Here is a 13229-nt window from a genome sequence, read left to right on the forward strand (position 1 = left end):
TACAATATAAAACATAAAATACATGTCTTGGTCTATATACAACTAGTGTTCACTATCATCTAAACTCAAATGATAGTACAAGTCTAACAAAAGAACCACTAGTCCTCTGCTGCGCCCGTAGTCACCACGCTATCACGATCATCTCTGTCTCGACCCAGATCCTGCCCCACCTGTTGTTATGCACACATACAGACATAACAACAGCCGGAAAACCGGTGAGAACAAATCCCAGTATAAACATGTATACATGCATTAAAACAATCTAAACACATGAAACATGCTAATATGAATATCATTCATATAAAATCATGCAATGCGAATCTAATTATGTCTATACTCGACTCGACTAGAACTCTAGGGATCCCGTTGTGAATAAGACGGCACTGACTGTCACCTACCCTCCCAATCGAGGTGCTGACCGTCTTATTCCTAGACTTCGGCCTGATCTGTATCCGCGTCTACAATAGGGGCGGTGATCTTCCCCTAAGCTGTGATATCGCCGAACGTCTAGAAGTCTGGGTGATCTCTCAGACTTTCCTATCTTAATGCATGAATACAAAATCTGTAAACAAGCATGATCATCTTAATGCAATGCAACATGATCTGTAAACAAAGCATAGCAAGATTTGCATACAAGTTCTAGAAACAAATCTATAAACAATCATAATCATATCAAGATATAGATAATAACAAGTATGTGATTTTGGTTGGGAACTCAAATGTGATCTCCTTTGAGTCTTGATTCCCCAAACAAAACATGTACTATACCTTTCTTGCACAGTCGCTGTCACGGTCGTAAAGACGAATCTGAAATGGAAATGTGGATATACAATCTATCAATCTCTCATCTAATCAACACATATCCAAGTCACTACGTGATCTCGATATAATTTGACAGCATAACGACATATATTCGTAATACCGGTCAATCCAATCTCAACAAATATCAACATATACCATCCTCAACTCACAATCGAATTATATGCACAAAACCATACTCAAAATCGATACATCTTATTCCTAAACATGCTGAAATTCATAAGAAATGCATACGACATCCTTTCTTTGTTCTAGTTTCGATTATAAACTCATAATCCTCACTAGAATATCTAAATACAGTCATAATAGCATTTCCCTTACATGAAATTCTTGAAACATGTTAGAACTGAATAAAAAGTGTACCCTTTCAAAGCCTTCGACGCAAGGAACAAGAATCTTAACTCGGATTATAATTTGTATGGCTAAATCTTGAGATATCTACCTTTAAAGCCTTGAGAATTGGAGGAATTCTCGGTTCTGCCTGCTGAAAATGAGAAGAAGGTGATTCATGTTCGAGTTATATTTATACCCCTGCCATGTGTCAAGTTGAGAACAAGAGTGGATGTCTCGCATGCAGCACCGCGGGTGCGGTACTGTAAGGAGCGCGGGTGCGCCCAGCTTTTCGGCAGAAATATAATTTTCCAAAACAGTCGACCGCGGGTGCGGTCATGTAAACACCGTGGGTGCGGTCTCAGCACCGCGGGCGCGGTCTAATTCTACCGCAGGTGCGGTGTGGCTACGGGAATTTTACTAACTTTCTGCCCATTGCACCGCGGGTGCGGTGCTTGCCAGACCGCAAGTGCGGTCTTGCACAATTAAAATTTCATATTTTATTGCATCGTTTCGCCCCTTCTGTTCTTGCGTTTCATATTCAACTATCTACAAGAATCTCAGGCATTACATCATGGGTTGGCAAGGGGCGCTTGGCGATGGTTATGCAGTCTCTAGGAGTTCTAGGATAATCCTAGTTATGGTGGTTTATGGTTTGGTTGGCTAGGGAAAGCGCTAGAAATAGAAACGTGAAACCTGTACAGAAGTAGGTCTCAAGGAAGGGTTGTACGTGTTTGGCCTTAGGGTGTCAGTCAAGAGCTGGACCAGGGCTCCTGGATATGGTTTGGGACATGTCTTAGGGTCCTATGATGAGTCTTGTGGTGGTGGTTCATGGGTTGGATGGTCGGGTAGAGCGCTGGAACTAGAAACTCTAAAGCTGCACAGAATTGTCCCTCACATGATGGGCTGTTACGGCTCTGATGTTTTGGAGCTTATGCGGGGATTCTGAGTTAAGAGGGCCTTAACCATGGTCTTATGTTATGTCTAATGGTCAAGTCTAGGCCTGATTTGAGTCAGTTTAAGCGTAGACTCGTTAGAAGCGCATATGGCTCGTAGCGCGTTTCCTAGGTTTAAGCACAGAATTGGCCCTCACATGGTTCGACTCTCAAGTCGTTCGTTAAGTCGTAGGCTATTTTAATTAATTCGGGAGTCGCATGTGTACGTTTGGGCTTTTGTTCTAAGCTTAGTTATTTAAATTTTAAGGTTATGAAAACAAGTTCAAAGTGTTCCAACGAAGTCCACGATGATCGAAAATATGTATCACCTACAAAATAATTACTTTTTTGAGATATGATATGTCTTGTGGCCAAATTATGTTACAGGTTTGGAAGCCGAAGAACGTGTCCAGGGACCTCTCCAACCTCTTCGGAGGATTATGATATGTTAGGGAGCGGACCAACTAGAAATATCATAAGAGAAGAGTTCCGCTTAGCCCTTGCTCCTCTTTTTAGCCGTGTTTCAATCGTCAATCTGTACCTCCTGTCCGATATGGGTATTCTCCTGAAAGATATGGTGCTGCAAGGTTATTGAAAATTCCTTATGCGACCGGTGAGGCTCGAGAGACCTCGCCCGTGACTCACGATGTCTCTCCGCCTAGAAGTAGAGGAACAAGGTCCTCCTATTCATTGAATGGAGTGTACAGAAAGGGCTCAAGAGCATGTCTTCTTTTCAACCATAGCCATGGATAAGGAGACATCCGATTCGGTTACACAATTCAATTGAGCAATAGCATCCGATTCAGTGGTTTTGGCAGCTGTTCACCGTTGGATCTCGCCAATACAGCCCCCTATAGTTTTCGGAGAGTGAAGGCAACTCACTAGGAATTTTCTAGAGAACTAAATTGAATAGGCCTTGAACGTAGCATTTATAGTATAGGATAGAGTCTAGAAATTCATTTCGGCCAATTGAACCTTCTCGAACTGTTTCTTTTTAAGAACAACATAAGTTTAGAAAGGGAGGCTACAGGTGCAACAGTTTCATTGTGCATGATATTGGGAAATATCATTGCTATTACTCAAACAAGCATGAAACGTATGCTTGCATATTTGTCCATAGGTCAAATTGGAGGTGCAAATCCAAATCCTGTCTATAATACGAACCCGCGTAACAATCGAAATAATCAAGAGCGAAGGCAGGTCCAAAACGATCCAATGGTCATGAGATCTTCTCTCTCACATGTGGGTAAGAATGCTGCCCTAGCCTACTTTCAAACTAATTGCACCCCGGAACGTGATTGGTTTCTAAGATCACTTCCGAGAGTCAAATGCTTATTCTAAGGTTTCGGCAAATAAGTAGTAGAAATGGTTGAAGAGGATACAACCCGTTGAAGTTTCTACAGAAAGACCCCTTGGTTCTAGCAAACGGATCACAATTACAGGTACCTTGGAGCATACCAACAGAGAGATCCCTCTATTCAGAGGGTTCTCTCTTCACTCCTGCTCAAGTATTAAGAATTAAAACGAAAATCCAGTATCCCGGAGGTGAGTTGGAAGTTGAGGAAGCCCTCGTGCCCGGGGGGGCCCCATGGTCGTAGGAATGTACGTATTGGTTCACGTAAGAGTGGACGTAGAATACGAAAGGGAGTTATTCATGTTCAAGCAAGTTGGAAGGTGAATAAGCAGTACATCGAGAGTAGGTCAGTGTTCCATTAGGGGATCTTGGAGCTGGAAGACACGGAAATAAAGGTATAATTTCAAAGCAGAGCGTTCCCTATCTGCGGATAGTACGCGCCATTCGTCTAGTCCAAGGGCTGTGATGATCACTACCGGCCCAGTACTGTGGTTTAGTTTGATCAAACGATTTATGTGTATGGTTCACTTGCATTGAACAGAACTTTACGCAAAATTATTTACATATATGATTATGCATAACAAGTATGAAAATTTGGTTTTATGATTTTTATGAAATGTTTTATACATGAAAATCACGTTATACATATTTATGCCTATAATATTTTATGTATAGGCTAAGTATAAATTGCATGGATTTTTATTACGTATTACTCGTTATTCACGGTTTATGAATGCTGAGTCATTAGACTCACTAGACTTGATCGATGCAGATGACGTTGTTGAGGAGACGTGAGGTGGTGACCACTGAGCAGGCTCGAGTCAGTGGCAGTGCAAGCCCAAGGACCTTGTAGTTTAAGTTATATTATTACGCACGTTTTTAAACTATCTGCTCTAACTTTTGATTTATTAGGATTGACGATAAGAAAATTAAATTTACAATTTTGTTAGAATATTTTTAAATGAAATTGGTATATTTTTTTGGATTTTAGGATTAATTGGATGTTGGTGATTTATTTTAAATGATGGATTTTTAATATTAATTTTATATTAGTATGAGTGGTGACCGTTAATTTATTTTAAGAGCTATACTTTTAATAAATTACTTAATAAGAAAATATTTAATTTTTAATGCAAATGTTAAAGTAGTAGTATTTTAAGATACAGTTCGTCACAACTTCTACCAACTCGGGTAGGATCCACTAGAAGACTTTGATTTATATAATACCTTGTACAAAACCACTCATCTTAGGACTTATGTTACTGCCTAACTGAACTTATAGTCTAGACTTAAGACAACACCTTTCAGCCAACACTTGTTTAACGTTTATGTGTCAAAGACTACATATACAAGTTTAATGTCTTCTTGCAAGACTCACTTAGCTTTTCAGTACGCTCGATTCTCTGTGTATATGTGCGTGATGGTGTGTGCGTGTGTGAGAACTGATCTATGAATACAACATGAAAGTGTTCTCACACACTGAGTAATTGTGCTTCTAATCTAAGCTGATAACACGTTGAAGTGTTCCCTCAAATCTGGGGTTGTCGCTTCTTGTAAGCTGATATGCACACTTGTTTTTCCACAACCTTTCTTCACGCACTTGTTGATGGTCTTGATCTTGTATTTATAGAGGCAATGTGACCGTACATCAAGACTCATCAAATATGTTCATTGTAGTTTGAATTAGTTCCTTGAAATTTGTGTTTTGTACTTTCTGACAACCATTCTGGAACGTATTGACATTAGGCTCTGCTGCAACATTCATTATAGTCCTTCGATCGGACAGTTGCTTTTATAATGTTGTGCACAGCTGGATTCCACTTAGATAAGCTTATCTTGTTCTGCAAACTGATCGGATCCTAACTGATGCTCCGAACTGGTCTTGAACTGCTTTGGTGAAATCGGTTGGCTCGTCAATTGAATTGATTTCACTGATTCAGTTGAATTGGTCAGTTGGGCTACTCATCAGTTGAACTCTTCATCAGCTAGTCATGCTTCTGAAGGTCTTTTGCTGAACCACCTATCAACTGAACTTGTCTTTGATATTTCAATTGGACTGGTTCAGTTGGGCAATCGGTTGGCACTTTCAGTTTGCGTCTCGATAGCTTCAATTTTGTCTTGGTAACTGATTAGTTCGAAGCCTTATTAGTTTCAGTTTTCTACGCACTTAGGTAAATTTATTATAAAAAAAAAGTTTTGTTAACATCAAAAAAATGATTGCGAACCTGAAATGTTACAATATGGAGTCTTCTCTTCGCAGATAGTGTCGACATCAATAAAGATCGATATCCCACAGATGAACTCTAAAAGGAGAACTCCTGCACACACTTCAAACAAAAAACTCGTGAATGGAATGTTGGAAGATTTTTTTGTTGTGTCCATTCCGATTATCAAGTCATTATTGAACTCACGAAAAAGAAAAAAATTCAAATTATATAAGTTCACACAAATTGCAATATGAACTAGACGAAATTGAATGTGCAAACCTTGGTATTAATAGAGAAAAAATATAATGATGACCTCGAGGATAGGTTCCGAGGACTATACTTCAGCCGATATCCACTAACACGTTAATTCTTGCCATCTGTACCACGATCCGTGCGACCTATTTCATCCATATTCTTGTCTAGTCAACCATACACCTTGTGCGTGTCGATTGACCTCCTCATGATTAACATACTATGTCGCTGACTAATCTATCGGACAAAGCTTTTACTCCTCGGATAATAACCACCTCTCCAGGTTAGTTCCCACATTTTATGTTTAGTTCGGATGTGGTATCTTCACTCTACGACTTCGGTCTCGAACTGTAAGGCTCGAGAATTATCGGTATCATTGATGTTGAAATTGTAGAGATAAGAATGCATGAATTATGGAATTTTGAGCAGCAGGGCGAAGCCACACCGCCCCCGCGGTGCTAAGACTACCGCACCCGCGGTGTAGGTGACAGAAAGTTGGGAAATTTTGCGAAGCAACACCGCACCCGCGGTGATGCAAGAGCCGCACCCGCGGTGCTGAGACCGCACCCGCGGTGATGCAAGCGCCGCACCCGTGGTGAGTGAAATTCAGAACATGGCATGGCTGCCGAGAGCTCAGCGCACCCGCGCCCTTACACTGCCGCACTCGCGATAGTGCGTGTCACTTGGAAAACATAACACTCGTCCCTTTGCATGCAATATTTGATATGTGTCTTCATTTCCTCCTTCATTCAGATTCAAGAACCGAGAGAGCTTAGAGGGAGGAACTTTCATTCTTTTGATCTTTAACTTGAGAGTTTGAATGATTTAGCCATCCGATTTATATTCCGAGTTAAGATTTGTGATCCTTGCATCGTTGGCTACGAAAGGATGTAAGTATTGTTCATTTCCAGCATGTTTTGATATTTATGTGTTGAGGAAATTCAGATTTGAGTTCGAATATGTAGTCTTGAGATATAGAGCATCGTATATTCGTTGTCAGATTGAGTTTCGGACACAGTATGCTATTGTTTCGATTTTTCAGCATGTATTGTGTTGAGCATATGCAGATTTCAGCATGTATATTGATGTTAGATGAGATTACGAGTTGATTGTGATTGAGTATGATATTATTGAGCTGAGCGGTATCGAAGAATTACGCCATTACGCCGTCGAATTATGTTGAAACCGATATCAGTCTTGTATATTGAATTGGTTGAGATGTATATTGATAGAGTACACATTGATTATGCCATTTCAGATTTATATTGGCTACTTGGTATTGGAGACTTCGACTACGACACAGACAGTGCGACGAAAGGTATAATTCATGTGGTCACGGGATTGCACAACTCGATTCAGATTTGATACGAGTTTCCCTAAATCACATACTAGATTGTTATTACATTTCATTATGTAATGCCTTGTTTATTGATTTATATTCGAGTCCTGAGATAGGAGATATTGGCAGACTTGCCAAAACTAGACGTTTCGGTGTATCGACGCATAGGAGCAGATTTGCTATATGTGCAGACCCTCGATACAGAGTTGACCGAAGTCTAGGAATAAGACGTACCGTTGCCCCGAGTGGTTGGGTAGGTGACAGACCATCTTATTCATACGGGATCCCTAGATTAGAAATGAGTCGAGTCAAGATTTAAATGTGAATACAGATTTGTATTCTTCTACATGTTTAGATTTACATTCATGTTATTTGATAGATGCTATGCTTGTGTACATGATTTATGACATTGTATGCATTCATGTTTTATACTGGGATATGTTCTCACCGGAGTTATCCGGCTGTTGTCGTGTGTGTATGTGTGCATGGCAACAGGTGGGGCAGGATCTGGGTCTCGAGCTAGATGAGAGATTGACGATAGCGTGGAGATCACGGGCGTTGCAGATTTCTAGTGTTTTCCTTTTGACTTGTACTACTTATGTTGTAGTTGGGATTTGAACACTAGCGTATGATTTTACCAAACAGACATGTATGTATATTATGTTGTTTATTTAATACCAAGACATGATATGCTTTAGTTATACATTTAAATTAATGTTAAAAGCAAAATTTTGATCCACATTTTCGAACAAAGATCCAATTAAATCCCAAAAGAATTGAGTTAGAGCCCGGGTCCCCACAACAGGTGGTATCAGAGCAGTAGGTTCTGTAGACTGAGATAGAATAGAGTGAGCGGGGTAGATCGAGTCATCTTCCTTGCTTTTGAGATGCTAGCATGATTTATTGCTTTCCCTATTATATGTTGTGTTGTATTATCTGAATTGATTTACAGCATTTCAAGCCTGAATCAGAACCGATTCTCGATCAGAGTCTATGATCAGAGGAGGGCTGATACAGATGATATTGATTGTGTACTAATCAGTTTGATAATTAGATTTATGCCGCCTAGACGTATACCTTAGCCAGAGCAGGGTAGCACGTCTGGTGCACAGATGGATGTTACCGCTACGCCGATGGAGACCTTATTGAAGAGATTTCAGTCTTTCCATCCGCCTACCCTGAAGGGCACAGAGAATGCAGTAGAGTGCGAGAGCTGGCTTGATGATATCGAGATGTTATTTGAGTCGTTGGCATATACCGATGAGCGACGTTGAAATTGATAGGGCATCAGATGCAAGAGGTTGCCAAGAGCTGGTGGTTGACTACGAAGAGAGCCTTGGAGCACCGAGGCATTGACATTTCCTAGAAAGTCTTCAAGGATGAGTTCTATCAGCGCTTCTTCCCCGTCTCCTACCGGAAAGATAAGGGAGCTGAATTTGCGAATCTGAGACAGGGACAGTGGAACATCGAGGAGTATGTTGCTAAATTCTCTGCATTGCTACGATTTGCACCGCATGTAGCAGGGAACGACGAGGCAGTGGCTGATCAGTTTATCAACAGGCTGAACCCCGATGTCTTTACCTTGGTGAACACGGGCCGGCCTGGTACTTTTTCAGAGGCATTGAACCGAGCGAAGGGAGCAGAGGCTGGCTTGATCAGGCAGCGAGGAGCTTCCTACGGTGTTCAGGGGCAGAGACCGCCACAGCCTACTACCGTACAGTTTCCACCACCTCCTCCTCGTTTTGACAGTGGAGCTAGTGGTAGTGGCAAGAAGGAATATCTGAAGGCTAAGGGCAAGCAATTTAAGAAATCTGGAGTAGTTCATCGAGCTTAGGTGGATCTCGACAGAGAGGTCAGGGGTCAGATTATAGTGGCGCATACTGTGGCTCGTGTGGAGGACGACATGCGACGGAGCAGTGTCAAGGAGTTATGGGACGCTGCAACATCTGTAGGCAACAGGGACACTTCGCTAGAGTTTGTCCCCAGAGAGGTGCACCACGATTCCAGAGTGCAGGGTCATCAGCACCAGTGCCACAGATGGAGAGACAGGCATCCTCTGTACACTCCTTCCAGCCACCCTCCACACAGACCCAGCAGAGACCAGGAGGTAGTCAGGCGGTGAGTCAGCCTCCCCGACAGCAGGCACGTGTTTTTGCCCTGACAGAGGAGCAGGCGCAGGAGGCGCCAGATGACGTCATTGCAGGTAACTGTTTTCTTTGCGGTTATCCTGCATATGTGTTGATTGACACAGGTGCATCTCATACATTCATCTCTGAACATTTTGCATTGAGACATGCATTGCCTGTTGAGTCGATGTCTACGGTAGTGTCTATAGCTTCTCCGTTGGGGAGTGGGTTGATATCTGTGACTACTGTTAGACACTGTATGCTTCAGTTTGAGGGGCATGAGATTGATCTTGATTGTGTAGTACTTGGTTTAGCTGATTTTGACTGTATAGTTGGTATAGACATGTTGACCAAGTACAGGGCCACTGTAGATTGTTTCCACAAGATTGTCAGATTCAGACCCGAGATGACAGATGAGTGGAAATTCTACGGCAAGGGTTCCAGATCTCGGATTCCCTTAGTATCTGCTCTGACTATGAGTAGATTGCTTCAGAGAGGAGCAGAGGGCTTTCTCGTATATTCAGTAGATTTACTGAAGTCGAGCCCAGCATTGGCAGATTTGCCAGTGGTTTGCGAGTTTGCAGATGTTTTTCCTGATGAGATTCCAGGGTTGCCTCCAGTTCGAGAGATTGATTTCAGCATTGATCTGGTGCCAGGCAGTGTTCCTATTTCAAGAGCTCCGTATAGGATGGCGCCTGTTGAATTGAAAGAGTTGAAAGCACAGTTGGAAGATCTTCTGTCCAAGGGTTACATTAGACCGAGTGTATCACCTTGGGGTGCTCCGGTGCTATTCGTTCGAAAGAAAGATGGTTCGATGCGACTGTGTATTGATTATAGGCAGTTGAACAAGGCAACAGTGAAGAACAAGTATCCTTTGCCTCGCATCGACGACTTGTTTGATCAGTTACAGGGATCGTCTGTATACTCGAAGATTGATTTGAGATCAGGGTATCATCAGCTCAGAGTTAGAGACGTTGATATTCCGAAGACTGCATTCCGAACCAGGTATGGGCATTACGAGTTTATTGTTATGCCTTTCGATTTAACGAATGCACCAGCGGTTTTTATGAGTTTGATGAACCGTATTTTTCAGCGATATTTAGATGATTTTGTGATTGTGTTCATTGATGATATCTTAGTATATTCGAAGAGTCTGACTGAACATGCAGATCATCTGAGAATTGTACTGAAGAATTTGAGAAAAGAGCAGTTGTATGCCAAACTGTCCAAGTGTGAATTCTGGCTGAGACAGGTCGTTTTCTTGGGGCATATTATATCTGGAGATGGTATTGTGGTAGATCCGAGTAAAGTTGAAGCTGTGATCAGTTGGCCGAGACCGACTTCTGTGCCTGAGATACGCAGTTTCATGGGTCTAGCCGGATATTATCGTCGTTTTATCCGAGATTTCTCCAGTATAGCGAAGCCTATCACCCAGTTGACACAGAAGAATATGCCATTTGTGTGGTCCGAAGATTGTGAAGCTAGTTTTGTAGAGCTGAAGAAGAGGCTGACTAGTGCGCCTGTCTTGACGATTCCTACTGGTACAGGTGAGTTCGTTGTATATTGTGATGCATCTCACAGAGGGCTTGGATGTGTTCTTATGCAGCGAGGGCACGTGATAGCGTACGCCTCTAGACAGCTGAAGCCGCACGAGACTCGTTACCCGATTCATGATCTTGAATTGGCGGCGATTGTTTTTGCACTCAAGATCTGGCGTCATTATCTGTATGGCAAGAAATTTGAGATCTATTCTGATCATAAGAGCCTGAAGTATCTCTTTTCTCAGTCAGAGTTGAACATGAGGCAGCGACGATGGCTTGATCTGCTGAAAGATTTTGATTGCGAGATCAAGTACTATCCAGGGAAGTCGAATGCAGCGGCAGACGCCTTGAGTCGAAAGGTATGTGCTCTTTCCTTGTCGACTGTAGGTGTATCGAATTTAGTAGAGGATTGTTGCTTGTCTGGATTGACATTTGATACAGAGAGTAGACCGTTGCGACTTGCTGCGATTCAAATTGAGCCAGATCTGATTTTGAGGATCAAAGAAGCGCAGAGAATCGATCCGAGCGTTCAGAAATCGATTGATATGGTCAGAGCTGGTCATATATCAGAATATCAGGTTAGAGATTCTATTCTGTATGTGAATAACCATCTAGTAGTGCCAGATGTTTTAGATTTGAGACGACAGATCATGTCAGAGGCACACTGTAGTCGGTTCAGCATTCATCCTGGAGGCAGGAAGATGTACAATGACTTGAAGACGCAATTCTGGTGGAAGCAAATGAAGACAGACATTGCAGAATTTGTGTCTAAATGTCTGAATTGCCAGCAGGTGAAGGCAGAAAGAAAGAAGCCCGGAGGATTACTTCAGAGTTTGTCTGTTCCTGAATGGAAATGGGACCACATTTCCATGGATTTCGTGACGAAGTTACCTCGATCTTCGCGGGGCTGTGACGTAATTTGGGTTGTGATAGACAGACTGACCAAATCAGCGTGCTTTATTCCGTACAGAATGACCTACCGACACGATCAGATGGCAGAGTTATATGTCAGAGAGGTCGTCAGATTGCACGGTATGCCGAAGTCGATCGTATCAGATCGTGATCCACGATTTACTTCTCACTTTTGGCATAGCTTGCAGCAGGCTTTAGGTACGACTTTACACCTAAGCACCGCTTATCATCCTCAGACAGACGGACAGTCAGAGCGGACTATCCAGACTTTAGAGGATATGTTGAGAGCTGTAGTACTAGATTTCGGTACTAGTTGGCAAGATTCATTGCCGTTGTGTGAGTTTTCCTACAACAACAGCTATCAGACTAGCATTGAGATGGCACCGTTCGAAGCTTTGTATGGTAAGAAGTGCAGATCTCCGTTGTACTGGGATGATATTTCTGAGGTACCAGAGTTGGGGCCTGATATGATTCGTGATATGACTGAGAAAGTGAAGATCATTCAGAAGAGAATGAAGACGGCACAGGATAGGGAAGCGAAATATGCCAATATCAGACGCAGACCGTTAGTATTCGAAGTTGGAGGCAGAGTATTCTTGAAGATTTCTCCTTTTAGAAGCATTGTCAGATTTGGCAAGAAAGGAAAGTTGTCTCCTAGATACGTCGGTCCATATGAGATCCTTGAGAAGATTGGCGATCGAGCTTACAGACTTGCTCTTCCTCCTTCACTGTCCGGTATACATGATGTTTTTCATATATCGATGTTGCGCAGATACATGCCAAATGATTCTCATGTCATTCAGCCTGACGAAGCCGAGCTAGATCAGACTTTGAGCTATGCTGAGAGACCGATACAGATTCTTGATCGGAAAGAAAAACAGCTCAGAACGAAGACCATTCCGCTTGTGAAGGTGCAGTGGAGTTGTCATGGCATCGAAGAAGCAACTTGGGAGACAGAATCTGATATGAGACAGAGGCATCCCGAGCTATTTTTATGATGTGAGTCTTTCTTTCCGTTGTGACTTTACAGTTTTGTAAATACTTGCATTATTATTTACTCATGAGTTCGAGGACGAACTCTTGCCTAAGAGGGGGAGAAATGTAAGGCTCGAGAATTATCGGTATCATTGATGTTGGAATTGTAGAGATAAGAATGCATGAATTATGGAATTTTGAGCAGCAGGGCCGAAGCCACACCGCCCCCGCGGTGCTAAGACTACCGCACTCGCGGTGTAGGTGACAGAAAGTTGGGAGATTTTGCGAAGCAACACCTCACCCGCGGTGATGCAAGAGCCGCACCCGCGGTGATGCAAGCGCCGCACCCGCGGTGAGTGAAATTCAGAAAATGGCATGGCTGCCGAGAGCTCAGCGCACCCGCGCCCTTACACTGCCGCACCCGCGATAGTGCGTGTCA

The sequence above is a fragment of the Primulina eburnea genome, unplaced genomic scaffold (genome assembly GCF_022965805.1).
Source record: "Primulina eburnea isolate SZY01 unplaced genomic scaffold, ASM2296580v1 ctg591_ERROPOS1600000+, whole genome shotgun sequence".
Classification (NCBI taxonomy): domain Eukaryota; kingdom Viridiplantae; phylum Streptophyta; class Magnoliopsida; order Lamiales; family Gesneriaceae; genus Primulina; species Primulina eburnea.